This window comes from Caloenas nicobarica, chromosome 1, assembly GCF_036013445.1.
Source record: "Caloenas nicobarica isolate bCalNic1 chromosome 1, bCalNic1.hap1, whole genome shotgun sequence".
Classification (NCBI taxonomy): Eukaryota; Metazoa; Chordata; class Aves; order Columbiformes; family Columbidae; genus Caloenas; species Caloenas nicobarica.
In genome coordinates this window covers 142,077,957-142,104,217 of record NC_088245.1, presented here as the reverse complement: position 1 = coordinate 142,104,217, position 26,261 = coordinate 142,077,957, and the positions used below count along the sequence as shown (strand labels likewise).

General features: G+C 49.8%; 1 protein-coding gene across 1 annotated transcript in view; it reads left to right on the top strand.

The window, feature by feature from the left end:
• Window positions 1–3,522: 3,522 nt before the first annotated feature.
• Window positions 3,523–26,261, top strand: part of BOC (BOC cell adhesion associated, oncogene regulated) — a 57,054-nt gene continuing 34,315 nt past the window's right edge. The window contains exon 1 of the mRNA XM_065630350.1: window positions 3,523–3,593. The gene's annotated coding sequence lies outside the window, so the exon portion shown is untranslated. The remainder of the gene's footprint in view (window positions 3,594–26,261) is intronic.

Sequence of the window (26,261 nt, the reverse complement as noted above, 5' to 3'; positions counted from 1 at the left end):
TCACATTTTTTCGGGGTGCGTATGTTTGTTGGCTGGGGGGCCTGGCCAGCTCCCCCCCGCCGCCCCCAACGCCCCTCTGTGCTTATTACTCCTGCTGTAATTGGGAGGCATGTGTGGATGAATTAAACATAGCAGGACGGATGAGAAAACTCTCCCTCTTAGCTGGCTGAATGAGCAAATTTAACTGAGCCTGTTACCCACTGAGTATCGTGCTGACATGCCAGGGTCCGCTTTCCTTTGAGCTCGCCCTTTCATGCGGAGTCCCTCCATGCCCCCTGCCTTGCTCCGCACAATATCAAACAGCTGGAGTTTCTGCGGCCCCGAGGAGGAGCCTTTGCATCCAACAGCAGCAGCGGTGGGAATTTCGCCAGAGATCACAGAGGGATGGGGCCGACCTGGGCAAGCTGGTAGCTGAGGATCGGGGGACTCTGGCCACGGGTACCCCACCCAAAAAGCAGCTTGTGCCTGGTCAATGCCCACGGTAAAAAGCTTCCTTATGCCTGAGGGAATGCGGCTAAAGAAAAGGTTTTCAGCTTTCATGCGACTTTGAGCTTCGGCCCAGCCAGTGGCACCCAGAAGTCAGTTCTGGTAGGTAGGTTGAAATAAAAGGGTGCCAGCCTAGAGCTGGTGTCCCCGACACAGTAACAGGGCCACTGCCAGCAAGCAGGACTCTGTTGGTGGCTCATCCGGTGATGCTGAGGGGACACCACCACACGAACCAGCATCCTGCTTCGTCCTCAAGGCATTTCTTCCAGCATTAACAACAGAGGCAGGTGGGAAAAGCAGGGTAAAAAGGGCACTGCTGTGCCTCGCATTTCCTCCTCCCTGGGGATAAAGGAGGAATGTAATCCTGCAAGGCTGCAATCTTTTTTTTCCCCTAGCGTTAAACAAGCTCCGGGGCACTTCTTTGCGTAAGGTAGTTCTAATTCTGGCCCCTCTCCTCTTTCTTCCCACCTCTGTAAGCCTAAAACTAGTCAGGGCTAATTCAATTCCTGCTTTAATTTAAGACAGTTTACGACTGCTCTAAATTAGGAGACCACTGTTTTTCAGATGAGGCAGGTGCTAGAGGTTTCAGCACTTGTAAAAATTAGGCCACTTAGTGAGGTGTCTACATATGGATTTAGCACCTGAGGACTGTGTTCCTGAGCAGCGTAAAGAAAAACTCACGAATCTGGGAAACAGTTCTTTAAAAGATAATTAGATGGCAACGTTAACATTGTGGAGGAAGGAAGTTTGTATTCAACCTGATAAGCCTACACATTCAAATGCAAGTTGAAGAGCCATCAATATGGCTTGGAACTCAAGAAACACTGCAGAAAAATCAGTGTTGACATTTTCAGTACTCTGTCATAAAACAAGGAAATAAGAAACCCAAATCCAAATATAGAAAGCCTCGAATCCTTCAAATCATCCTTACGCATGAGAAACGGGTAATCCAGGAGCACAGGCCCTTCCTACAGTGCTGCTAAGCAGGAATAACTCTGAAACCTAATGATGACATGAGGATAAACTTTAACTTTTTCACCACCTTCTCTAACTGAAGGACTTCAGATTTAGAAACTGCAGATCACATTTATCTTCTATGCTTCGGGCACGGCAAATATGTGAGAAACCTATCCCAGCCTTTCAGTGGCACCAGATTTGTTTCGAGCTAGTCCTAACTGAAGGGCTGAAGGATTTCCCTGTACCTCTGGGTAAATTTATGTTTTGGGGCGTGCATTAGACTTTTGATGTGGGAGGCTGCAGTGAGCAGGAGCTGGTTTGGTTTAATCCCAAGGAGTCGTGTCATTGCTTTTTATGAAAATTTGTGCTTGAGATGCTTTTCCTGAGAGCAAGCACCTGCCAGGAGGGATGGCTGGAAGAAAAGGTCTTTTAGTTCTTGTCTTGGTTTTCTCCACGTCACCTCCAGGGAAGCTGCACACCTTATGGGTTAACAGGAGCCAGTCACCTTCCTTGAAACCAGCTGGCTAAAATAACGTATACTATTTGACCTTCATGGGAAGGGTCCGCCTTTAGTTAGCAAAATATTAGCCCCAGAGCTTTGCGTGAAAACTGCAACCTGAAACGAACATTTGGGTGCGTCTTTTGGAACCTGGTTGCATGCAAAGCTTTGCCTTTTACATGGCCATTTATCTTCCTCCTCCTCCTCTCCTTCTCTGCCTTTGCGTTTGTTTCAAATGTCCTGATGTCCTGATCCAGATGGTCTGTCCTGGGTCCTGCAACAGCCCAGGGGGGATGTGAACCCTCTCCTGGAGGGAATGAGCTTATGAGTGATGCCAGGTAGGGAAAGCACCTCAGGTCCCCTCGCGAACACTCCTTACACCTTGTGAGGCAGCTAAGCAGGTGCTTGAACTTCGGCTGCGCAACCGGGGAAAGTGAGGCGCGTAGCGATGACAGGACTTGCCTGATCCCAGCCAGCAGCGTGCCACCAGCCGAGCCTGGAGGAGGGCAGGACCATGGGCTGGGCTGACATACGGTTGCTCCTACATCCTTCCAGCAGGTGCCTGGTGGTGTGGGGACTGATGTATAGAGAAGACATGGTTGCCCACGAAGCTCGATAGGCGATTGGCGCCATTTCTACACAACTTTCTTGGGTTCGGTCCCTCCTGGGAAGAGGGGAAGGTCTCCCGGGAGGTCTAACGCAAAGCCTCCGGCCGCATTCACCAGCGTTTCGTTACAGCTAATGACCACCCCGGCCGCCTCGCCGTGATCAGGGCCGCCCAGTTTCACAGCCGGGATGGGGCAGAGCAGCCACCGCCGCGGGGACACCCAGGGGACTCTGTCAGCCGCCGGGCCCAGCCGGGGCGGCCGCTACCCCGCTGTCTCCCCCGGGCCTGGGGGAGCCACGGCCCCGCCGCCCCCGTGCCCCACAGCCGGTCGGGGGGGGCTCCCTCAGCCCGGGCCGAACTTTGCGGCCCAACTTTCCCGCTTCCGCCAGCGGCGGGGAGCGGCCCTGCGGCTGCCGGCGGCCTCCTCTGGGGGTAGGCACCGGGCAGATGATGCCGGGTAGTGTCATTATGGCGGGGAGGGAGGACGAGCGGGGAACGGTCACCGCCTGGCTTTTGGGGAAGAGGGTATTATTTTGCGTTTTCTCCCTCCTCCTGGCTCCTCCTCCTCCTTCCCTCCTCCTCAGGGGGAGGGGAGGAAGGAGGCTCTGGGGCAGGAGTAGGCAGAGCAGGGAATTGTTTGGGAGTTCAGTCATCCAAAAGCCGTCTCCCGTATGGAGGGTCTGGCTTCCCGCATCCCGGCGCTTCTTCCCTCCTCTTACTCCTCCTCCTCCCGCCGCGCCTGAGCTCTGCGCGGCCCCCCATCCCCAGCGGCAACCCGCAGGAAACACACAACCACCACCCCCAAAACAAGGGATCCCCATCTTCCCCTTCCCCTCCAAAACAGGCTTCCCCCCCCGCCCCCCCTTTCTCTCTTTTATTTTTTTTTCTCTGTGTGTGTGTTGTGCTGAATTCCCCGCAGATCCGGCCTGGAAGTTCCCAGCTCCTGGAGTTAAAGCCTCATTGTTGCTTCCTTTCGTTTTGGGGGCATCTTTTGTGTTTCCCCCCCCCCCACCCCCGCCCGCGCCTGCTCCACCGGAGACCGCGGTGAGTGAAGCGACGGGGCCCGGGGCCGGGCGGAGGGGCTGCGGGGGGCGGCGGGGCGCAGGGCTTCCCCCTCTTCTTCAGCCGGCGGCGGCGGGCAGAGCTTTGTGTCAGAGTTTGGGAAGTTGGTGTGGGGATGAGGAGAAGGGGGGGGAAAGGCGGGAGATGCGACAAGGACAGGAGCGGAGACCCCGCCGGCCCCCGCCAGCACGGGGCTTGCTTTTGGCTGGGGCAGGTGAGATGTTTGGGGCTCGGCCGCCTCCCTCCAGCTCTTCCTCCCGGGTCAGGCGGCGGTAATGGAGGGCCCAGGGCTCTCACACACACACACACACGCCGCCGTGCTCCGGAGCTCGCCTGAAACTTCCCCAAAAGCTCAGTGCACGGCGTCGCCCCGTCCTCGCCGCCGGCGAGTCGTGGAGGGACGGTGAGAGGCGAAGAGAGAGGGGGAAGAGCTGTGCAAAATAAACCCCAGCTCCATCCTCTGGTGCTCCAGCTCTTGTCAAGAGCTGATGGGAGTTTGCAGGCGAGAGCTGGCGCCTGCAGGTGCGAAGGCATTTCGGTGTGCGCTCCGTGAAAGGGCTGGTGCTGCTGCTGCAAAGAAAAGCAGGGGTGGGTAATCTGCGAGTACTCTTTTCGCCTTTTTCTTGCGCGACCGTAGAGTTTTTAACCCAGGATTTGGCTCAGGAGAAGTAATTTTCTGCTCGGCGGTGGGATGCCGTAGGATTTGTGCACGTGTGCCTCGCTGCCGGGACTGCAACTTTGGCAGGTCTGCTGGATGGTGATTGTAAATAGAACTGACTCGTTGGGGAGAAAATGGGATGCTGAATTTGTAGCCGTGTCCAAGTGAGACTTTTTAAAGTGCTCTGAAGATATTAATACTTACTTCGAAAAATAGTAATAGACTTTAACCAATACCACTGGCTGGCAAACGTATTTAATACACACCTTCTATCTTTGGGCACTTCCCCAACTAACTTTGCTACCCCGAATGTTATTTCACTGGCATTGTGGGAAAGGCAGTTCAGGTTTATTAACTTTTTTTTTTTTTAATCCTTGTTTGTTTTAAATAAACTCTCTTGACCTCTCTGCAGCATTATGCGAGCGAGATAACAGGAATACACACACACACACGGTGCAGCTGCGCGTAATTCCAGGCATGTCTTAAGTTGATTGTTTTTCTTGGTGCCCATAACTTGGTGCTCTTAACTTCTTTATTGCTACCATGGTGTCCTTTTCATACGTTCGTTTGCAATCTGCCATCAAAGTTTCTTTTCCCATGAGCTAAACTACCGTGGAAAATATTAGAAGAATGTGGGCATTTTGTAAATAGGATTTTATCTTAGTTTTCTCTTCTTTTGCAACTAACTGCCTCAGTATGCATACATTTAGAGGAGAGGTCTTGCGTATTTATTCATATGTATATACATGTACACACTTTTTTTTTTGGTGGGTTGAATATTGAGGTTTATGGCTCCAGGAAGGGTTTTAGCAGACACACATCATGGGTTTGCAGTAAAGATTTGTTGTTTGTTTAAGTGACCTAAAGAAATGAAGGTGAAATAACTTCCCATGCTAATGGGAGTAATCTTGGGATCTTCTGAAGTAAATAGGACAATTAGGGAGAGCTGTGAGCTCCCTGCTGCCTTCGTTATATTCTCTGACAGAAAAGTGGAGTTTTGTTCCATGTACTTTTCTTAGCTCTCCTCTCTAGATACAATTATAGGGACTCATCCTGCATGTACAACACAGACAAGGTCCCATTAGGTGTTTGCTGTGAGGCAGCCCTCAAATAGAGAGCAATCCTCTCAGCTAGTGTAGTTCATGTTGGGGAAAATGAAGCAGGTTCCTCTGAAGGGTGCACAAGGGCCCTGTGCAGATGTGAAAAAACAAGTTCAGTTTTCTCTCTCTGTCTCATACACACCCACGGGACCTTTCTTTGCGAGATATCCCAGGACAAGTAGCTGAATCCACGCGCATTTCTGCTTGGCACAAAGGAGAAAAGTTACAGGTGAATGTATGTGCTCCTAACTGGCATGTAAGTCTTATGGGTGCTTATATCCCTATGGTCTGGAAAATACATCTTTTCCGTATCTTGTGTTGATGCGATATCGCCCGTCAGCACAGCGCAAGAGGCTCTTAGACATTGCGAAGCGAAAACCGGTGCCTGGTGGTTGCAGAGGTCTTCCCAGTCCTTGGGGTGTGAGGCTCCTGGCTTGGAGTTTTGCTTCGTTGAAGAACAGGGAAATCATTGCCCAGTGCCCCCTCACTCCTTGAAATTCTGCTCTGTCCTCAAAATTAACAGCAGACAGATCTCTCCAAGCTGTCAAGTCAAAACTGGCAGCCCTGCAGGGCTTTCAGGATGCTGGTACAGCTCCTGCCACCAGACTGGGGCTGGCAGAGGTGGCCCTTTGGGAGCCAACTGGAGCCTCCTGCTGAAGAAGAAGCATTGCAGGTGGGGCTGTGAAGTGAGCAGCCTGCTTCGTCCGCATCCTTCTCACTGATGCAGAGGGGAAATTTCCTTTCCCGAGTAAAGAAAAACTAACCCACTTAGGGCACACCCAAATTTTTGTAGTTTCTCATAATTGTTACAGAATGACCGCATTTGACTGAAACACCACCAAATCTACCTGCCAGTTCTTCCCGGCCTCTTCCTGCATCGCATGTCCTTGGGAGCACAGAAACCTCGCAGTCTGATACTATGCACAGCAAAACAAACAAAACCAGACCAAAACAACCCCCAAACCCTGTTACTTCTTCTGCCCAGGCTAAGGGAGAGAACATGGGTGACAAGGCAGGAAAGATACTCTTCAGGTGGAAGTAGGGGCTTGGATATCAAGCTGTTTGGGCTGTGTCCTCAGCCGATCCACATGCCCTGTGTGAGCTTAAAGAATTTTCTCCACGGCCTTGGTTTTCCTGTGCAGAAAACAGAGTTAAATCCTGTGCTGACGGGGTGAGCAATGTGTCAGGGCAGATACTGCCGTCCACGTTGACTCTTGGCAGCTGACCCCCCGCTTCGGTCTCTCGGAGCAGAGCTCAGGTGTGAGGGAGGACCCAGTCTGCTGTGCTGAGCATCCCCAGGGCTGCCACAGGGCTGGAGAGGCACCTCTATGCTTCCAAAATCACTCCTTTTCCCCACACAAAGACAGGCTGTCTCCCAAAGGCCCCCCCTTGGGTGCCCTATGAAGAGGGAGAGCAGTGACAGGGAAGAGTGCACTGGGGACCACTTTGGTTGTTTTAGCGCAGGTTGGCCTGCAGGTGGGTTTTCAGAGACCTCAGGCTCAGTTAGGCTCAGTTTAGTCACTCAGCCTACAAGAAGTTTCACAGACCAGTGTAACTCCAAATTAACAAAAGTTTCTTTGGCAGTAAATAATGCTGGACTGGTTGTTTCAATGCCTGATGCTGAGTGCCTCAGAGGTATGAGGCACATTTTCCTTGGACTTCTTTAATGTCTAAAGATGACTTGGTGTGTTCCTGCTGGCGTGTTACAGACCAGGGCTTGCAAATCTCTTGGTTTAAACCGTTACCTTCCAGGCTAAAAACATTGCGGTGCAAAGTCTACGGTTGGGATGGGATATTCCTCAAGGAAAAAGGTTTCTTGCAAAACCTTGAGACTCTTCCTGTTTCTGGTTAGACCGAAAACATCCTGAGGGAAAAGCCTGCTGCTGTGTATTTTGGTGCTTCTGTGGTCAATCTCGGTTTAGGAGGTTGTTACGTATGCCAGTTCCTAGGCCACGAGGACAATTTAAGGAAAATAACGACTAAATGAATTGCAGGTCCTTAGGTAAAATGGGGGTGAATATAATCTCCCAGTTTTCTATAATAAATGTTCTTTGGGTAATTGTTCAATGAAAGGTGTTGCAAGCATGTTTTTTATTTCCTGGCGTTTGGTTTAGTTCCTCTTGGCCCTGAATCACACGACGTTGTTTCTGGTGCTTTGTTGGCTGAACATAGTGCTTGAAGCCCATTCTCTAGAGGGAATGCTTGCAGGGTAGGAAGCTTTCAAAATTTGCTTCGTATGCGTATTTGCACGTAAGAGTTTTTTAAAATCTACTCTCCGTAGGAGTGTGTGCTCCAGCTGTATGAGCATCCATGGGAAGCTAAGACAAAAGGAGCGTGGATGCAGTGGAATCAAGTTGGCTGAAGAGCTCAGAAGGAAGGATATTTGTTGCAGGAAAAAAAACCCAAACAAACGCTTAATGCTTGCACAGTCCCAAAGCTGTTGCAGGCGGTGCAGGGCTTTCTGAACACAGAACAACAGATCCCTGCCCTGAGGATGTTGCATGCCCCTTTTATTAAAATGGCCTCTCTTCTTCCCTGCAAAAGGACAAATGGGATGGGAGGCTCAGCTGTGCCTGGTGGGGTTGCTAGCAGAGCACCTGGCTCGACGCAGACAGGGTGCCTGAGAGGGGCTCTCAGGGCTGCCATGGCGTGTTGTAGGAGCTCTTGAGCAAGAGGCAGTGCCAATTTATTTTGGCTCTGGTGGGATCGATGGAGGGAAATGTGCTTCAGGGAGCGTGTGGGACGTGCTCAAGCTGCTTTGCCCTCCTCATGGGCAGCGTGCCAGCACAGAGGTGAGAGCCGAACTTTACCCTTGCTTTCTGCTCAGCTGCTCTGGGGGAACTGCTGCCCTGTGGCCAGAACCCTTCCCTGAGGTCTCTTTAGGGTTGAGGATGGTGACTGCACCTTGTGCCCATGCAGCAGGTCGTAGGCTTTCTGGGCGAAGTCCAAACCACACCACAGCGTGTTGCCCCTGTGAAAACCCACTGTTGAGTTCACAGAGGTTTTGAGCTGTGATGCGTCTATATACGTCTGTGAAAGCCAGATGGTGTTTTGGAAACCAATCATTTCTCATTAACTTCTGTGCCCGGTTTAGGCAGTAAGTCTTTCACCCTGAGCCCTGTGGCAGTGATGCCGTTTTGGCTCTACAAGGTCCGCTCTGGTAATGAGATTAGCCAGCAGGTCGTACTCTTATGCAGAGCCGCAGCCCCGGGGCCCTGCCAAATGCAAGGATGTGTTCACTGGTTGCAGTGTCTGCGAGTCTGAACAAGCTTGTGCGTCTGAATACTCTGCATCAGGCCCTTCTGCTGTTCTTTGAATGATAAGAGTGGGGAGGAAAAGGGTGTAAAGATGTCTGGCAGAGCTGTGTTGTCAGCTTTCAAATACCAAAACATGGTTGCTTTTTATTTTTCTTCTAACAAAAGGACAGGCTAGGCAGAACCCTGTGAATCAATGTGTTGAGCTTAGTGTGGTTAAGAAAGCTTGTGGTGATATAAACCTGCTGAGGTAGTCTTTGAGAAATAAACCTCAAATGTGGATACACTGGCTTAGAATATAGCATTTGCATGCACAATGTGGCTTCCTCTGATAATGTCACTGTAATTTATCCTGGTACTTTTAGGCAGAGCAGCCACCTTTACTTAGTGATGCCAGTGTTTTAGGGCACAAGCCTGGGACGTGAGGAGAGCTGGGTTTCGTTCTCCTCTGCACCACAGATCTCCCCCCAGGTTGGGGCAAGTTGTTCTTTGCCTCTGCTCTCCACCTACAAAACCTGTAAGTGGCACTTCCCTGCCTCCTTGTGGTGCTGAGGGTAGGTCTGCTGGAGATCAAGAGAAGACCATAGGTTTGCTGGCCCTTGAAAAACCTCTCAGGTAAGGACCAGGGCTGGTTTCAGCAGAAAGCCTCCCGTGGCGTCACAGTTGCCTCTGGGGACATCCGTCCCTGCACGCTGAGTGGATGTGGGCTCTGTAAGGGCTGCGTAATGCTTTTGGTTTGGAGAGCTGGCTGGGTCTGTGGCTGTAGAGAAGCCCCTCTCTGAGCATGACCCTCGGGGAGTCTGGTGTAGGTAGCGGCATGGCAGCTGCAGCGAATTTATGGCTCCAGCCAGTGGTGGTACAGAGAGGCCATTGTAATCCTGCCTACTGTACAGTGTACATCTCAACAGGCAAAGTGGCTCCTGGATTGGTTTCTTTTTTTTTTTTTTCCTCTCCATCCCTTCACGTCTAGCTTTATGAAGTTCTTCCCCTTAAATTGCAAATTTGGCCTTATCTTCAAAGAAGGCCTTTGGTGCCAAGCTTTTAAAGGTAGGGAGGAGGTGAGAGCAAAAATGTCAAATCCATTAACAGCCCAGTTGCCAGAGAAAATGTTTTTAAAAATAAAATCTGAAACCTTAGTGTTTGAGATCCCAAGCTGAGATTGAATACAAGTATGGGCCTTGTCCCTGGAGAGTCACAGAGCTGGGAATATGTTGGCAGAGACCATGGAGCGAGGATTCTTGTGCATGCATGCACACAAATAGACAATTATTTGGAAGCCAATAGTGTTCTGGATGGTGAATAATAATTTACTTCATCTAATGCCTTCTGTCCCAAGTTGCTCCCTGAGCCATAGCTGACGTGGAAAGCATTCTCGTTGCTCCAGCCCTCTGCCGGATGGCAGTCCCCTCTCGGGTAGGAACGTTGCACATTCCTTGGCCGTGGGTGGTAAAAAGGACTAGCTGGCCCTGCTTCTTTAGAGCCTGCTCCTGTTGGTGAGAGATTCCTTTGGGCCCCCTGAATAGTGATGGGAATGTGATTTTTATTTTTTTCTCCCCCCAGAAGAAAGCTGCTTGTTTATCAAACCCAAGCAGTGTCAGATTGAAGGGGTAGGTTTGAGTCCCAGTGGCAAGAGATGTTTTCAAAAACTTGCTGGGTGGGATTTTTCAGAAACACCTGGGATAACTTCAATGATGTGATAGAGAGTCAATGAGACTTGGGAGTTGAGAGACCAGACAGCTCTCTCCCTTTACTTTTAAGTACAAGGTCATGCTTGGTGGCTTTGTGGGGCAGTTTCACTGTCACCAGTGTAGCAGCTGCCCAAATTAGTCCCGACCACCTACTCCTGCATAGAAGTGGACTCTCTACTTCAAAAGTGGCTGTCAGGCACATCTTGGCTTGCAAGCAGTTGAAGTGCAGCTTCTAAGCCAGAGTCATCTGGGCAGAAGAAGAGCAAGATGGCCCAGTTATCCAGCCACGATGGGGTCTGAATCCAATAAGGAGCACCCTATCACTGGCTCCTTCTGGGGCCCTGTGGCACAGCCAGCCAGACCACAGCAGAGGTGTGGGACTCTGGTAGGAGGCGGGCTTGATGTCTTCTAGCTTTTGAGTCCCTGTGGGGACTTTCCCACCCCTCAGCTGACCAAGCAGGGTATCTGGCTTGTAGCTGTCGGCCATCTCTGGAGGCTTGTAGGGTGAGACGGGGCCATGAGAAGCTGGAGCATGGAGGGCTCCTCAGAGAGGCATGCCAATTGCTCTGGATGTGTCCATCATCACTGTTTCGTCACTCTGATATTGCTCTTGGGGCATCTGTGGCTGGACTGAAGGGCTCAGGTGAGGAGCAGAGCTCCTGGTTGCATGCCAACTTGTGCCTGAACACTTCTTGTGATGGTATAGAGGAAGAGTCCAAGGCAGAACAAGGGCTAGCTGCTTTTCAGGACCTCGCTGCTCGGGGTGCCTGAGCTGCCATAAATGTTGCAAGAGTAGTTTTGCACACTGGCACTCCAGCGCCCAGCCTTGCCAGAGATGCCTGCCCAGCCAGAGGAGGGGGAGAAGGTCTTGGAATCATGGTCAACTGTGCCCAGTGACCATGCAGCCCGTTAGCTCGATGACAGACGCTGAGGAAGGGAGGTCAGTACCAACATATGGAGCTGGAGCTGCTGGAGCCTGGGTGTGTGTTTGCTGACCCTACTCCCCTCTTGGCAGGGAGGTGAGTAGCCAGGTTGGGGAAGCATTAGGGAAGAGCAGTATGGTTTACGTGGCTACAGCAAGACAAGCCAGCCCTGTATCTCTTAGTACAGGCACCAGTCTACGAGCAAGAGCTAGTTGTGCTTGCCTGGAATTCAAATATGCAATACAAGCTGTGGGATCCTGCTGATTGCGTCATGAAGCCTGTTGTCTTTTGTGGGAGCAGGGGCCAGCTATTTACATCATGTAGCATGTTAGGCAGAAACATACTTGCTAAATGTACAGTTGTCCAGTTTTCCTCACAATTGCCTGGACTGCAGGTTTGGGGGCAAGGGAAAAAGAGCACAAAGAGAACAACATCAAGAGCAAAGTAGCAAGCCATGTTTATCGTTGATGCCTGACTTGCACGCTACCCTGTAATCTGTATCCCGTGGGATAGCTTCGGACATCCCTAACCTCTGAGCCACTTCAAAGAACCACCTTTAAAAAAATTTCCCAAACCAGTGACCAAGCAAACAAGCAAAAATTTCAGCAGCCACAAAAATGTGAGCATAACCCGTTTTTTGCATAGCTCCAGCACTGAAGATAAGTAGAGGTTTCTTAACATTGACTCTCTGGACAAAGGCCTGAGAAAGGCCTCTCACGCCATCTTCCCCCATCAACATATTCCAAAACCTAAATTATTATTTGTGTTACAGTTGTGTCTACAAGTTTTAACCAAGGCTGGGACCTGGCTATGTTAGATACCATGCTAACTTGTAATGGGAGATGTTTCCTACATCCCTATTCAAAACAGCAAGACAAATGCAGAACAGGGAGTAAAACCAGGGCATGAAAAAGACACACGTGCCTTGGAGTAACTCAGCAGGTCAGGACTGGAGCTTAGTACAGGCCCCGTGTTGCCTGATACCCAGTCCTGTGCTCTGTCCTCCACCTTGCCCTGCTCTTTAGATGAGGAGGTCAAAGTTGAGCATCGCTGGGGCTTGACTGAGAGTTGTCTGCCTTGAAGCTGAGAGTTGTCCATAGCAGAGTCTCATCCCTTAGTCCTCAGCTCACATCAGTTGATGAACACTGATATGGCTTCACGTGCTCCAGTAAGTGGTTGCCCAAATGGGACACTTGGCACTGCAGGTGTTGTTGGTAGCATCTTGCTGCTGTGGTTCACCTTTTGCTGGGACGGGCAGCCTCTCTCGCAGAGATGCAACTCCTGCCTGTCTTCAGAAGGCAAACGATCAGGAGGTCTGCTGAGGTGTGGCTGAAGGGGAAGGAAAAGAGCCAGTTGTGATTTTAATTCTCTCCTGTCAGCTAGTTTTCAGTTGCGGCACCGTGCTTTGAAAGATATCTTTGAGAGCAGAAAGCCAGTGTAATAAAAGTGTTTTGCTTGCAGCATACAATCTCATTACGTAAACATGGTCTGCCTTCTTTCCTCGGAGGAGTCTGGGACTGTGCTCCTCCTGCTCTGGAGGCACTGGCTTTTGGTGCACAAGCCAAGGATAAACTAACAGATGCTGCTGAGGCCAAGTCTGTGGCTTGCACTGTGGCCCAGGTGCAAGAGGAGATGTTGCTGAGCTCTCCACCATCAGCACAGAGGTACCTTATGCTGTAGGGAGGTGCAGGAGGAGAAATGAGGAGCAGCAGGGGTACAAAGAGCTGCTCTTCCCGAGAGCTGCAGGCCATGTCATGTGAGTGTGTGGCTGGGGACACACAGGGGTACCCGAACGCTAACCTGATCCCTGTAGGCACAGATAGCCCAGGATGGAGCAGCTGTGTGACAATGGCAAGACACGAGCAAACTGGGAACTGTCTCTCAAGGGCATCAGGATTGCTTCAATGAAACCTGGGCAGGTTCTTTCACCACTCCTTTCTTGTCTGACTTAACAGCACTGTTTCGCGGAGCAGGTGGGAATGCACAGGCATCTTCTTCTGGTACCTGTTTCTTTGCGAAGAGCTATGGGCAAACTCTCCTGGGGGGGCTGCTCTTGGTCATGCCCTGCTGCTGTGTGAATAACAGCCTGGACTGCAGTTGGAGACTTGTTGCATAGAGGACTGATTTGAAACATATTGTTTTTAATGACAATGTGTAGCCAAGGGCTCTTGTGGTTGCATGAAGAGATGACTCTTCGCCCTGCTCTGCAGGGAGAGGAGCCTATCTGAAACAGCACCCCTCTGTTTTGCGAGTGGGTTTGATCTGCCATCTGCAAGCTAAATGATTTAATTACAGAAGAGATTTTAGATGAGGTGCTTGGGCTCTTACGATTTCTCCCTGGCTCAGTCAATGCCTTGGGAGTGGTGGGAGATGCCAGACAGCTGCACAGTTATGGCTTTTTTTTGTCTCTGTTAGTCCCAGGTCACTCCTTGTGATGAAAGGCTTCCAAGGAGGCACTAGTGCAGCTGTTGCCTTCATTTCTGTCCAGCTGAATTAGGCTGGGATGGAGAAGGTGTCAAAAAATTGGTTTGTGCTGCCCATCCCTCCTTGTGCGTTGGGAGAAAAATCTCTTCCTCTCTCCTGGCACACACATCCCTCTCAGTTTTGCCAGGGAGGCTTTTTTTCCTTCAGACCCTGCAATGGGGAGGGAAAACAGGATTGCAGCTGAGGATGGTAGCGTGCCGCTCTTCCCCGTGTGCATGCCGCTTCCCAAACGACGCAGGGGCTGCCACTGGGCCCTTGCACCCCCCCTCCCTCCCCATTTTCTGGCTTTAATTTCCTCTCTTCTGCCTGAGGTCCCTTGTGTGCCAACAACAGTTGCAGGGGCTGAGAAAGGCTTGTTGAGCCGTATCCTGGATGCCCCTGTCCCTACTTGTTTTGGGTAAGGCTGATAAGGAACAACTAGGGGTGCCTCCCCAGGCGCCAGCCCGCTGCCGGAGAGGTGCTCTCAGCCCTCACCGACCCGGGGTGAGCGCGGGGCGCTGGCATGTCAGAGCGGGTTTGGGGAGCCTTTGCCCAGGCAGGGCAGCTGCCTGCAGTTGCCTGCAGGGCTGCTGCCTCCCCAGAGGTTATTCTGGAGAAATACCGTCCTTGAAAGGAGAGCCACATCTCTCTTGCCCTTCTTTCCCCCTGGCTGGTGGATTGGGGCTTGGAGGTTGAAAGGAGATGCTTTCGGGTCCCTGCCAACATTTCTGTTCTCGCAACGTTTTGCAAACTGGGAGGGTTTTGTGTTGACCTGTCTCCTCACAGGCAGCCAGAGAAGCAGCTCAGCGGGGCCGGCGGACATGGCGTGCACTGAGGTGCCAGCATCTGCAAGGGGTATGTCGGTACTGGGCCAAAGAAGCCTTAGTGAGCTCTTAGTGAGTCACAAATCTACAGCTTTATCTGGGAGCCTGCCTCCTTAGGTTTCTAGAGCTTTCTGGTGAAGAGATATATGAGTAAAAGCTGGCGGTAGGTAAGGGACTGGAAGGAAGAACCTAAAATAAAGATCCTTAGAAAGGCACATCTGGGGTGGACCTCAAGAGATCACCTCCATCAGAGGCTCCTCATATGTTTTTTCTGAAGGTTTCCTTAACTGCTTGGAGGCTGCAAAAAAAGACTGATTTTCCACATAGCACTTTTGTAGTCGATAGGTAAGACCAGCAGAGGTTTCTCTGTGGCTTTTACAGCAGAGGCTGTCCAGAGGCTTTGCCTGGGGTACAAAGCCCTGGAGGCTGCGATGGATGTGTTCCCCTCTTGCATGGGGAAGGACGCTCCCGACAGATGTTTATTGGCAAAGCAAAGTGGGGGAACAGACAAACTTCAGCTGGCGAGAAATGCAGCGGGTAATTATCATTGTTTCCCTGTTGGGCTTGCAGAGTGAATTCTGGAAGCTGCTTTTTGTCCCATTGTTACAGTTTATGTTTATATAGCTTATCTTTTTCATGAGGAACTATTAAATCCTGCAGCATGTTGTGGCTGTGACTATATGGGAACAGCTTGTTTTACCCATCCCAGGGCAGAGTCTACCAGCTGCACAACTGGATTTAAAATCGTGGAGCACTGTGTCCTCAAAACTGAGCAGTGCTTTTAATCCTAAAAGAGTTTATGGTATTTTCCAAATTAAGAAATGGTCGATATTTTCCCTATAGGTAATTCTGAGATTGTATTTCCCCTATATAGCTTAGATTTGCCAGTTGCTACAGGGAGAGAGGAAGTTCTTATTCTTTTCCACATCTAATATTGCTTTTGTGGTCTGTAGCAAGTGACAGTATTTGACATAATTTGGAGGGTAGGTACTGGCTGAGCTGGTCTGCAGATGACTGCACTGAATAGTGAAAGTTTTTTCTAGGGGTATTTAGTGCTGTGGGACAGTCACAGACTTCCCTTCTCAAAGAAAGCGTTGACAGTCTCTGTAAGCAATTAGAGATGAATGTCTTTGAGGCAGAGGATGTCTTTTTTACTGTAGTTTTGTAGAGTACCTAATACTGAGGTCTTAAAGGAGTCTCTGTCAAATAAGAGAGTCAAATACTCCTTATGTTCCTTTACTGGACAGTAACATAATCTTTGGAAGATCCAAAGAGCTTAATTTTTTTTTCCTGGTAGGCAAGTGAGCAAATGTCAGAGGTTTGCTGTGTTTTCCCAGGCCACTGCTGTGTGAGCCTGTGGAGAGGATGATCTCATATTTTCTGTGAAATTCTTACTAACACCTCTCAATCAAAGGTGATTTGTGCATAAAAAGCCTTTCTAAATTGATAAAGCAATTCACAGCACAAATACATCTTAGACCTTTGCAACAGAGGAAGAAGTATACTTCTTGGCTTAGACCATTGCTGGGACTTTAAAGAATTTCTTGGGCTGAACAGTGTATGTTAATAGATGGGGAGTAGATTCACTTCTGTTCTGCTTCTCCTATTGTTGCCCCCCAAGGCCCAGGGGCTGGTGTTGCTGTGTCTTCCTGGTCTCTTTACTGCATATGGTTTTCACCAAAAATGACTGAACATATAAAACAAGGATTGGGTTTTGGGATTGTGGTGTTTTGTTGGGGTTTTTTTGTGTGTGGTTTTTTTTTTTCCCCTATTCTGGGACAGACACCAACCACAGTCATGTATTTGTTTTTTTCCCTTACTTCCAAATGCAGGCACATAACAATAGCCTGGAAAAAAATTACTGGAACCAATTTGGTCATGAATTTGTTTCCTTTTTTGGGCTATAAGGAGCGGGTTAGCATTTAGATGAGGAGGCTGGGAGCTCCAAGCCATTTCTTCCAAGGTCGAAGGGGGTTTAAATGGGTACCATCCTGGTAAGACAAGAAGTACTCTAGAAATGCAGCCTTTGGGGGGAAAGCACTTCCAGTGCTCCATGTGCAGAGCCTCATGCTTGGGGCCCCTTTTCTAAGCTGGCCCCAAGATGTTATTTTTTATTTACGTAATTGTGAAGTATCGTACAGATGCTGCTGAAGAGGCTTAGTCTGCCACTGGCAGGCACAGACAGGCTAGAAGAGAAATGCTGCCTCCCGCATCAGGCTTCTTCAGAAGTGGGTGACTGTTTGCTTTCCTTAACAGATTGCTAATAGAAGGTGGTGGGTGGTGTTGTCTTATTTATTTTATATAGGGTGTCAGGGCAGATGGTGATTTTGAACGTTGTCCACAGCTGTAGAAACTGATTGCTTTCTAAACCAAGCTGATGAGGGTGGAGGCATGGGAGCTGATGAGACACGGGGTGATCTGCAAAAGAGGAAAACCAATTAGAGGACCCGTTGACTGTGTTCTGTTTTCTTTCTCCTGAGGGGCAGGAAAAGAAGTATTTTGCAGCCAGGGTTGGGATATGGGTTTTCAGTGTCCATATCTCTGGGTCTTGCGAGATGGTATCACCATTTACAAGAAAAAGGAAAGGTCATGAGGTAGGACAAAAATGAGTATGTGATTGCTGCTGCACTGGTCAGGAAGGTGCTTGGTTGGTAAAAATATCAAACAGTGCAGGCAGTGAAATCTCAAAATTTTATCCATGGTTCAATGGATTTGCTCCTTACAGGAGAGAGAGTGAAAGCAAGAGGAGCTTATGCGTACCGGAGAGAGAATACCATCTGATAACGGCCAGACCAGTAGGTAAAGTTTTCAAATCACAGGAAACTTCCTTAAAGTATTTATTTATTTATGGCTTTGCTGAAAAATTTTCAACCAGCTGTGTTTAAAAACATAACAGTAATGATATACTTTAAAAAAGGAGTTAATCTCTCCCTCTCTTTGACATGCTGCAGAGCACCAGCTGTAGCACAAGCGAGCCCTGGGAAATCAAAATGGGAAAGCCCTGCAGCCTGCCAGCCAGAGTCACGCCTTGGGAAGCCAAACCCCGTCGGGAAGCACTGGCCTGCGGCAGGTCACGGGGTGCTGGGGGGCGACCCTCTGGCCATCCTCCAGGGACAACAGGTTCAGCCTGCCCAGCTCTTCAGGGCTCCCCAAATCTCCTCGATTTTTGTAGTGCCTCCCCCTACCTCCCAGCCACTCGTCCTCAGGGCAGCAAGACCCAATTTTGTCTGTGCTGCTGGGAGGCCTTGAACTGTCTCTGACACCCCCGATGGGGAAATGCTGGAAGGAGGAGGAGGGGAAACCAAGGGCTTTTGTACTGAGGGAACAAAAAACATCCTCTGCGTGTCCCTGGGTTCAGCTATTACAGACTCTCCAAACTGGACTGGTTTTTTTGTTTGCTTTTAAATGCTTCTTTAGCCAATGTGATTTTTATTTTTTTTTAATTTTTTTTTGACTGGAGGGTGTCTGTTTGGGAGACAGAGCCATTCCAGGGCTCTTCATTTGGCCCATCCAGCTTATCCACAGAGCGTGCACAAACTGCCTCCTCCAGGCTGCATTTCTTCCAGGATTCCCTATGGCTTTGCAATGGCCAGGCCTTTGTGTTTGGTAGCAAAGGCGGAAAGGCCAGCAAGGGCAGGCCAGCCGTGCCGCGTCCTCCAGCCCTCTGCCAACGGGGGATCAGTGCCGGGTGGGTGAACGCTGGAAAGGCTACAGCTATGAGAGTGGTGAAAAATGTTATGTGGTGATTGACAAGAAACTGTTTTGAGGAAGAAGGTGCCTCTTCTCTATGATGGTGGGGTGGCACATGGTGGACTGGAAAGGTAAAGCAAGCTAGGTTTGGTCTTAGATGAAGGATTCTGTGGAGAAGTCTTGTCTCCTCTGGGCCTACTGGTTTTAGCTTCAAGATGACTACCACAAGAGGAAAACTCCTCTCCCTGCTGTTTCCTTTTTCCGCCATTGGTTAATCAAGATTCAATTTTAATGACTTCCCTCCACTCTCTCAGCTTCCTTTCCCCCTGCCCCACACATGCCTTTTTTATTTTTATTTTTTTTTATGCATCTCTTTTTGGCAAGAGTTGAAACACAAGAAGCATTTGGACCAAGATGAAACCAGTGGAGGAGCATGTTGGGCAGTGCAGTGCTTTGTTCTGAGTTCAGGGGGAGAAGAGGGGGAAGTGAGGGGGGACGGGATGTCATTTCCCAGATGGGGACCCTGCCAAAGATGTTCTTGCTTCAGAAAGCAAAGAGCAATTTTTGAGGTTATACCAGGTTTAACCCTTCGTTGTCCCACTTCTGCCATGCAGGGAAACACCAAAGTCTGGGACCTAAACCGGGGCTCTGTTATGTTACATGGCCCAGGTGACCTAAATGGTCTCAAGCCAAAGTTTGCTGTCATGACTAAGCGCTAATGACAGTCAAAGGTTCTTGTTGGAAACCGTAATGGGTGGATGAGAAATCTGGGCTTGTTTATCAGTGAGGGTCCAGAACTAGTGCAGTTGCTGTTCGAACAACAATATCAGCATGCTCCCTGCAGGGGGTCAGGACTGCTGTGCTGTTTCCTGCCCTGCCAGGGGCACCTGGTGGGATCTGGGACGCTGCTGAACCCTGTTTCAGCTGTTTCCATTCGGGGAGCAGGGAGTACTTTTGCCTTGTGATGTGCAAGAAGCTTGGGAAACACCTTGTCCTTTGACCAAAGGAGTCCTGCACTGCTGGGACCCGGGCACCAGCAAGCCCCAACCCTGGGTAGCTTGTGGTTGTCCTGTGGACCGCTGGGAGATTCTTCTTCTCTGTTTTGAGCCAGTCTCCTGTACAAGGAGATTGTATTGTTGGAGGGCATGGGGGGGTGGGAAACCTCCACTGGCATATGCTGCTATATTTGTGACTGCCTGGGGCCATAAATATTGCAGTGTGTAGGCTGCTGATTTAGTTGCCCCAGGGCTGTTGAATGGTAGCAAACTGAGGGTGGGGAATACAGGAGGGGAGCAGAGAAGGGAAAGTTAAAGCAACTCTGTGGCTTCATTAAGATCTTTTCCAGGTCATAAATACTTGCAGCACTTGTTTCAGGACTCCAGAGGAGGTCATGTACCTTCTGATTCAAAAAAACCCAGGGTTTTGGTCTGTGGTGGTGGACTGTTTGTTGGTAAGGAGATCTAGCCTCTTCAATCTGGATGGGTTTCTCCTGTGAAGACCACAGTCTTCCCTCAGAGTGCGAGGGGACCAATGCCGTATGCATAAAATGCATAAAGTCCCTTTGTGTAAACCCAGGTGGAGTCACTATTCACAGCAACTAAACCTGCAGCCCCTTCTTCACGAGGACCAGCAGTCTCTCTGGCTCTCTCACAGTCCCTTTTGTCCAGCTAGGGAGATAACTTTCCTAACTCCCCCATGAACGTCCTGAAGGTAAACACCATCTTCAGCTCCAAAGAAGATGGTAGTAAATTTTGGGCTGGAGACCACAAACTTCCTCTTCCCAGCAGCTTTGGCTGCAGCATGTGAATTTTTGGTCACCTACACAGAGTGCAGCTGGGCCCAGACATGCCAAGGGGTGGTTATAGCAGCACTGCTGTAGGTGCATCAGTGGCCAGTGACTAACAGACAAGTGATACATCCAGTGCTGGCCTTGAAACGTGCCTTGTGTCTTGCACACTTCTTTCTAAAAAGCCAAGAGTGGCCTGATCTGTAGGAAATGAACATAACACCACTCTGGTGCCACCCATCAGGATGAGGTAGGTGAGAATAGGAGCATGCGGACAGAAGATCACCTGTGGTGGGTTTCAGCTTTTTTTTTTTTACATGCGCAATCTTGAATGATTTGCCATGGAGGTCAGTAGACCTAGTTGGAAATTTCACACGCACAGCTTAGGGCACAGCATGTCTGAACTTAGGTATTTTTCTTGAATTTTGTTGGCCCCCTTAAGTCATCTGCGGACCCTTTTCCACAGCCTTGCCAAACCATGGGTGGGAAGCACTGACCGATGGATAGGCACTTGGGTGGGAAGCAGAACATTGGTGTTTCCCTTCACTTGCTCAGTGCCACCAAGAGCCCCTGGTTTCAGGGCTGGGATCAGCTGACTTCCCCTCAGATCATTATCTTGGAGGACTCCCTTCAGCCTGGCATTTGGCTTCATTTCCCTTGCCCAGGTGGTTGCGCATGAGCTGCAGGAAAGTGTCCACTGAACCCACACAGGCTGCTGGTACCCGCACCTACTCAGGGCTGCAAATCCTGGGCTAGGTGAAAATATTTTGAAGGCATGAATTGGCTCCTTGTTCATCAAACTTGGTGGTCGGTCTTCCTGTAGTAGCTCAGCCCCTTGGCTGACTAGTGCCTGCTGATGGGCTCAGTTGGCCTGGGACAGCTGATCATGGGGCATTTTGCAAATGGTGCCACATGGACTCTGCTACTTCTCCTTCTCTGTTTACTTAGTTCTTGGCAGCTGCATGTTTGAATGTTTGCTTGACAAACACTTTCCCTGGAGTCTGTGATTACAGAAAGTTTAGTCTGACAAACCCCACCGAATTATCCTGTTCTCTGTTGTCAATAATCTCTTTGTTGATGTCTCCCTTAACCACAATATTTTGTGTGGTGCAAATTCGTATTTTTTTCCCCTTGTTGTAATCAACCTGCCCCTCCTTGCTTGGTTCAGTTACTGAGGCCTTATTCCCAGGATGCTGACATCTGCATTTTACTACTCCAGAAATCCTGGGGCTACCAGGAACCAGTACAGATAATAAGACTGCATACCTGTCTAGCACCTTTCATCTCAGAATCTGAAATCTTCTGATTCATGTTTATCTGGTTAGTGCTTGTACCAGCTGGGATTTGCTATTCCTGTTTTTGCAACCTGGGAAGCTGACACACGAGGCAGGGATATGATTTGTCCAACAGATTAATAAGCGATTCCAGAAATGTGGTGTCATAACCTCTGTGACTAAGAGTTTCTAACCCTCTTTGTCTTGTAATGCCTAATTTGCCCCCAAAAGGAAAGAAATCAGAGTGGTTGGTTGGTTTCGAGCAACGCTTTATTTACAGCAATCCACAGCTTTTTTTTTTTTTTTTTTTTTTTTTTTTTTTTGGCACCCCAGTAAATTCCACCCAAAAGCAAAAAGGCAATTGGAAGATTTCTCCAAGGTAAGTTACCTTCCTTGGCTGCAATCAGGTGTCCATAATGTCTTTTAGAGGAAAGGCGATATCCAGATATTTTCTCTTGTCCCTTTGGTAGTTTGGAGCGATGTTGTGGGACAGGTGTTAACAGCAGGCCCAGAGAAGGGAAAGATCTTGCGGTGTTTCAGGGGTGGCAATGAGACTGGTGAAAACATACCTGCAGATGGTTGGGTGGTAAACCTGGACTGTTAATCTGTCCAGCTGCTGGCCTGTTTTGAACGATGTCCAAGACCAGGCAGGACACTGCTGGTTTTCATATTGCCTCCAAACACAGCTGAGGACCTTCCAAGCTAACCTGGGATGGCTTATGGTTTTGGGTGGAAACCACAAGCAAACCACGTCAAATGGCTGGATTCAGCCTCAAACCAGGCAAAGTGCATGAGCTTCTTTCGTTTCACTTGGAGATGATGGGGAGAAGAGGGAGGTGGAAGCAAACCTGTGTGGATCCAACATTGATGTAAGGCCCAAGGTATCTGTTCCTAAAGAACACCAGTACCATTCCCAGGGCTAGATGGGCCCGGTGACGGCAGAATAATACCCGAGCTGATGTCCCTTGGGAACTTGGGTGTAAGAAGAGGGTCTTTTTGTCTGAAACCGTTCTAGAAAGAGACAGTTGAGAGGGGAGGGAAGAAATTTAAAAAAAAAAAAAAAGATGATGTTGAGGAGGAGGATTAGGGTGAATGCATGCCCTCGAAGTGTGTAATCTCACCACAGATGATGGGGAGGTTGGGTCACTGTTTGCTGCACTGTGGGCTCCTGGAGCATAGTGTGCACAGGGTATAAGAAACCTTCAGGAAGAGAGGGGTAGAATTTCAAGCCCCAGGAGGTAAAAATGTTGTACTTATTTTTCACGTGTTGCGTCAAAACACACAAATTTTGCCTGGGAGGGGGGGCAAGCGTGTGCAAAAACAATCTGGCTCGCTAGGAAAGGGGTGGGGGAGTGTGATGCCAAATAGCTCGAGAAATGTTGCTTTAAGCCTGTCTCTTCCCTCAACATCCACGCAGGACATGGGAGCAGCACCCCTACGTACAGACCCTCCGGTGGGTGCATGCCAGGGCTTTGTACAGGAGCCACGCTCTCCCCTTGAGGCCGGGACACCCCCAACTTCCCCCCCGCCCTTCTCCCCTTCCCCCTTCTCCCATGTACTTTTATTCCTTTCACAAACAGCGTATGCCAAACCCGGCTCCACAGCTGGCTCTGCTCCATGTGTTTGTTTTCTATGCCTGCACGGCGCTCGCCAGCTCCGCTTGCGCCGCGGCTCAGAGTTGGAGGCGGCAAGAGAGGGGGAGAGCAAGGGTGGTGGGGAGGGAAACAGGAGCAGGCTGCTGCTTTTCCAGGCCCTTATTTGTTTAAAGCTTAAGCCTGTTTGAGAGAGCCTTTTTGGAGTGAGGGGTAAGTAGCAGAGGCGGGATGCGGGGGGAATGGAGAAAGTAAACTGTGTGTCAAGGAAAGCAAACTTTGCAGCTGGAATTGCTGCTGGTGCTTGTTGTGTGAAGGGCCTGGGGAGATGCCTCTGGCTCCATGCTCGCTTTCTCAGTGCGGGTGCAAGTGTAAATGGGCCAGGGCAAAGAGGGGGGAGGCAACGATGGGTCTGTGCTGTGCCCCCTCGGTGGGTGCATGGGCACTGCTGTCTGGTGGGCATTGGCACAGTGGTCACATCGAACATGGGTGCAGGCGCTTGGCCACGGCTGTCAGCAGTGTGTCCTGACGGCGGGCTGGAGTGAGGGCAGGTGAGCCTCCCTTCCCAGGCTGTGGGGCAGCAGTGTGGTGCCTTTGCAGCGTGTTTCCCCATCCTTTGGTCCTGGAGCATCCCCCTTGCAGAGAGGGAGAACCCAGGGGCTAGTCTTGCCTGTGTCTGCAGGGTGATGCGAGGTCTTGCTGCATCTCCTGCTCACATTTGGGTCACTGTTTGGGCTGTCGTTTTCCACAAGGTGTATTTATTGCTGGGGTGATAAACAGGGCAAATGATGTGCAGACACAACATTGAAAAAAACCCCAAGAGATGCAACAGTCCCCTCTTCATCTCTGGGCAAGGGGAAGTCTGTCACCTATCCCAAGACCCTGCTGCATGTGTGTTTCCCATCGTTTTTCACCTCCAGGTGGGTCTCATGGGATTTTGGAGCAGCACAGCAGCTGCTGGTCACAGCATGAATGAGGACCGTGGCTCAGCCCATCTGGGTGTTGGCAGTCTGCACCGAGACCCTGCGCCCCACCTAGGCATTTGGCACCAGCCAGAGCATTTTTTATGGGCAGTCATTTCTGTCCCTTTGTTTTGCTGGCCTCGAGCTTCCTCTTGTGTTTTTTGGAGTAGTGACATGTCTTCCAGGAGAAATTTGTCCCAGCAGAGAGTCCTAGAGGCTTTTGACCTGCTCCCTTAACCAAAACGATTATTGTTAGTGAAAAGCATTTAAGTGACAGCTATGGAAAGTAAAAGCTCCCATTTATTCTCAAATTTATAAAAGAGAAAAAATAAACCCAACTTTTAAATGCCATCTTCAAAGGACAAGAAAAATGGGCTTGTGCTCTTTTGCATCCCAGCAACAAGGCATTGCTGAAAGGAGTGCAAACTAGAAGGCAGTTTCTCTTTATGGTGGTGATGGGGATGTCTCTAAAGCCAGCCATCTGGGGATTAAACTTTGTATTGACGTTACTGGCGAGTACTTTGTCCGGTCTCTTTTGTATGCTCTTCTGGATTTTGATGTCAACTGTGTTAAACTAGCCTCGTGCTTGTTAATTCAGTTTCTAGGCCTGCTCCCATTGAAGTCATGGCAAAGATCAGGCTGATTTTGGAGGCGGTAGAATCAAGGCCTCTGTTATGATCTTCTGGCTGCGTTGTTTTAGCAGGTATTCTGCTGTGCCACTGGCTTGTATTTAATATAAGCTTGGTTGGTTTTTTTTACTGCAACTGTTGTAGGTGCCCCTGCTTTTCAAATACATGCTGGAAGAAGGCTTAAGAGCTGGGAAAGCTACCCAAGTCTTTGCTCTTTCCCTGTTGCAACTGCTTCCAAGGAAGACTTAACAATGTCACTGGCAGTTTCTGTTGGCTTTCTGGGGTTTTGTTTGTTTGTTTGGGTGGTTTTTTGTTGTTGTTTAGTTATTTCTTTGTTTCAATCTATTATTGTTCCTAATTGGACACGGACAAGATTTTTCTGTTGTTCCTAGACAATTATTTATATTTTTAATTTGGTACTTAAAGGTGGGTTCATGTTTAAGCACATAAAGAAGGGGACCACTCTCAAAAAGCATCAGTCTGTCTGGCTTATGATCTGCTCTGAGAGTGACAAGTTCTGAGACCCTGTTTGGAGGTGGCCATAGCTGATGGACACACCGAAATGCCTCCTGCTTCTCGGGCACTCCTGTGGTGCTTCCTGCAGATGCTGACCTGTGGTGTTTGTCTGGCATACTGCTCCTCTGTGCTTTGGTTTGTATTATATGGATTCTGCATTCAGAGAGAAGCATGTTTCATCTGGTGGTTACCAGCATGAATGGACACTGTGATATTTATTGTCTGTCCTGTTGCAAGCTGGACCCCATCATGAGGCAGAGACAATAATACAGGGATGGGGCTCTTCAGGGCAGCTCAGTGTCACACCTTTGCCGTGATTTGTGGTCCTCCTTCCCTGGGGCCCGTTCCTGACCGCTGGTCTGGCTGCAGAGAGGTGGTAGGGTGATATTAGGTAGTGTAGGATGCGGGATTTATAGCATTGCTGCCACATCAATGGTAAAATGCTTGCTTTGGTGAGTGTGGTGGTGTCCTGTGGTTGGGGGCGGTGTAGGGGCTGGGTGTATGTGCTCCCCAAGAGCTGTGGGGGAAGCAACACGGGCAAAAACAGCTTTGGAGGAGAGCATCCTGCTCTTCCCGTGGAAAAATGCTTTTTCTCTGCGATCAGAGCAAACTACGGAAGTGCATGTATTGATTAAACTTGGAGCAGGATGGAGTTTCTGATGAGAGCGGGAGTGGTTTTCCTGCTATCATGAGTAACCCAGGTTTAAACAAAGTGGAAGAGTGGCAGGTGGGGAGAAGGAGATTTGCTGGTGACGTGTCAGTCCCAGGTGACAGCCCCTGCTCTGAGGAAAGTAGGGCAAGGGCTTGAGCCTGGGCTCACACCTGGCAGGTGAGCCATGGCATTGCCTGCTCCTCACCTGCCCAGCCCCTGGAGCAGTGGGGACAAATGCCTATGGAAATTGGCCAAAATCCCAACTCCCCCATCTCTCCTTCTTTCTTGACCGTCCCATCTCAATTTAATTTTCCTGCTTTTTCCTTTCTGCCACCTTCATTCCCCGCTTGCCTTTGGTACCTCACAGGGCTTTTGCCTGGCATCATTTTCCCAGCGTCAGCCAGGCATGCCTCCTCTCTGACCTCCCCATAACCCAAGAGGCAATTAGAGCCTAAACCTCAGGCTTCAAGTTGTCTGTTGGTTTTTTTTGTTTGGAAAGGATGAGAAGGGAAAAACAAAAGCAGTGCCCTGACTAGTGTAAACTAGCCACAGGCACATATGTGCCTGCGCGATGACGGCTCCTGGTGGGAACTGCCCATCCCTCCCGGCACTCTCCTCCGCTGCAGTTGCTGACAGACG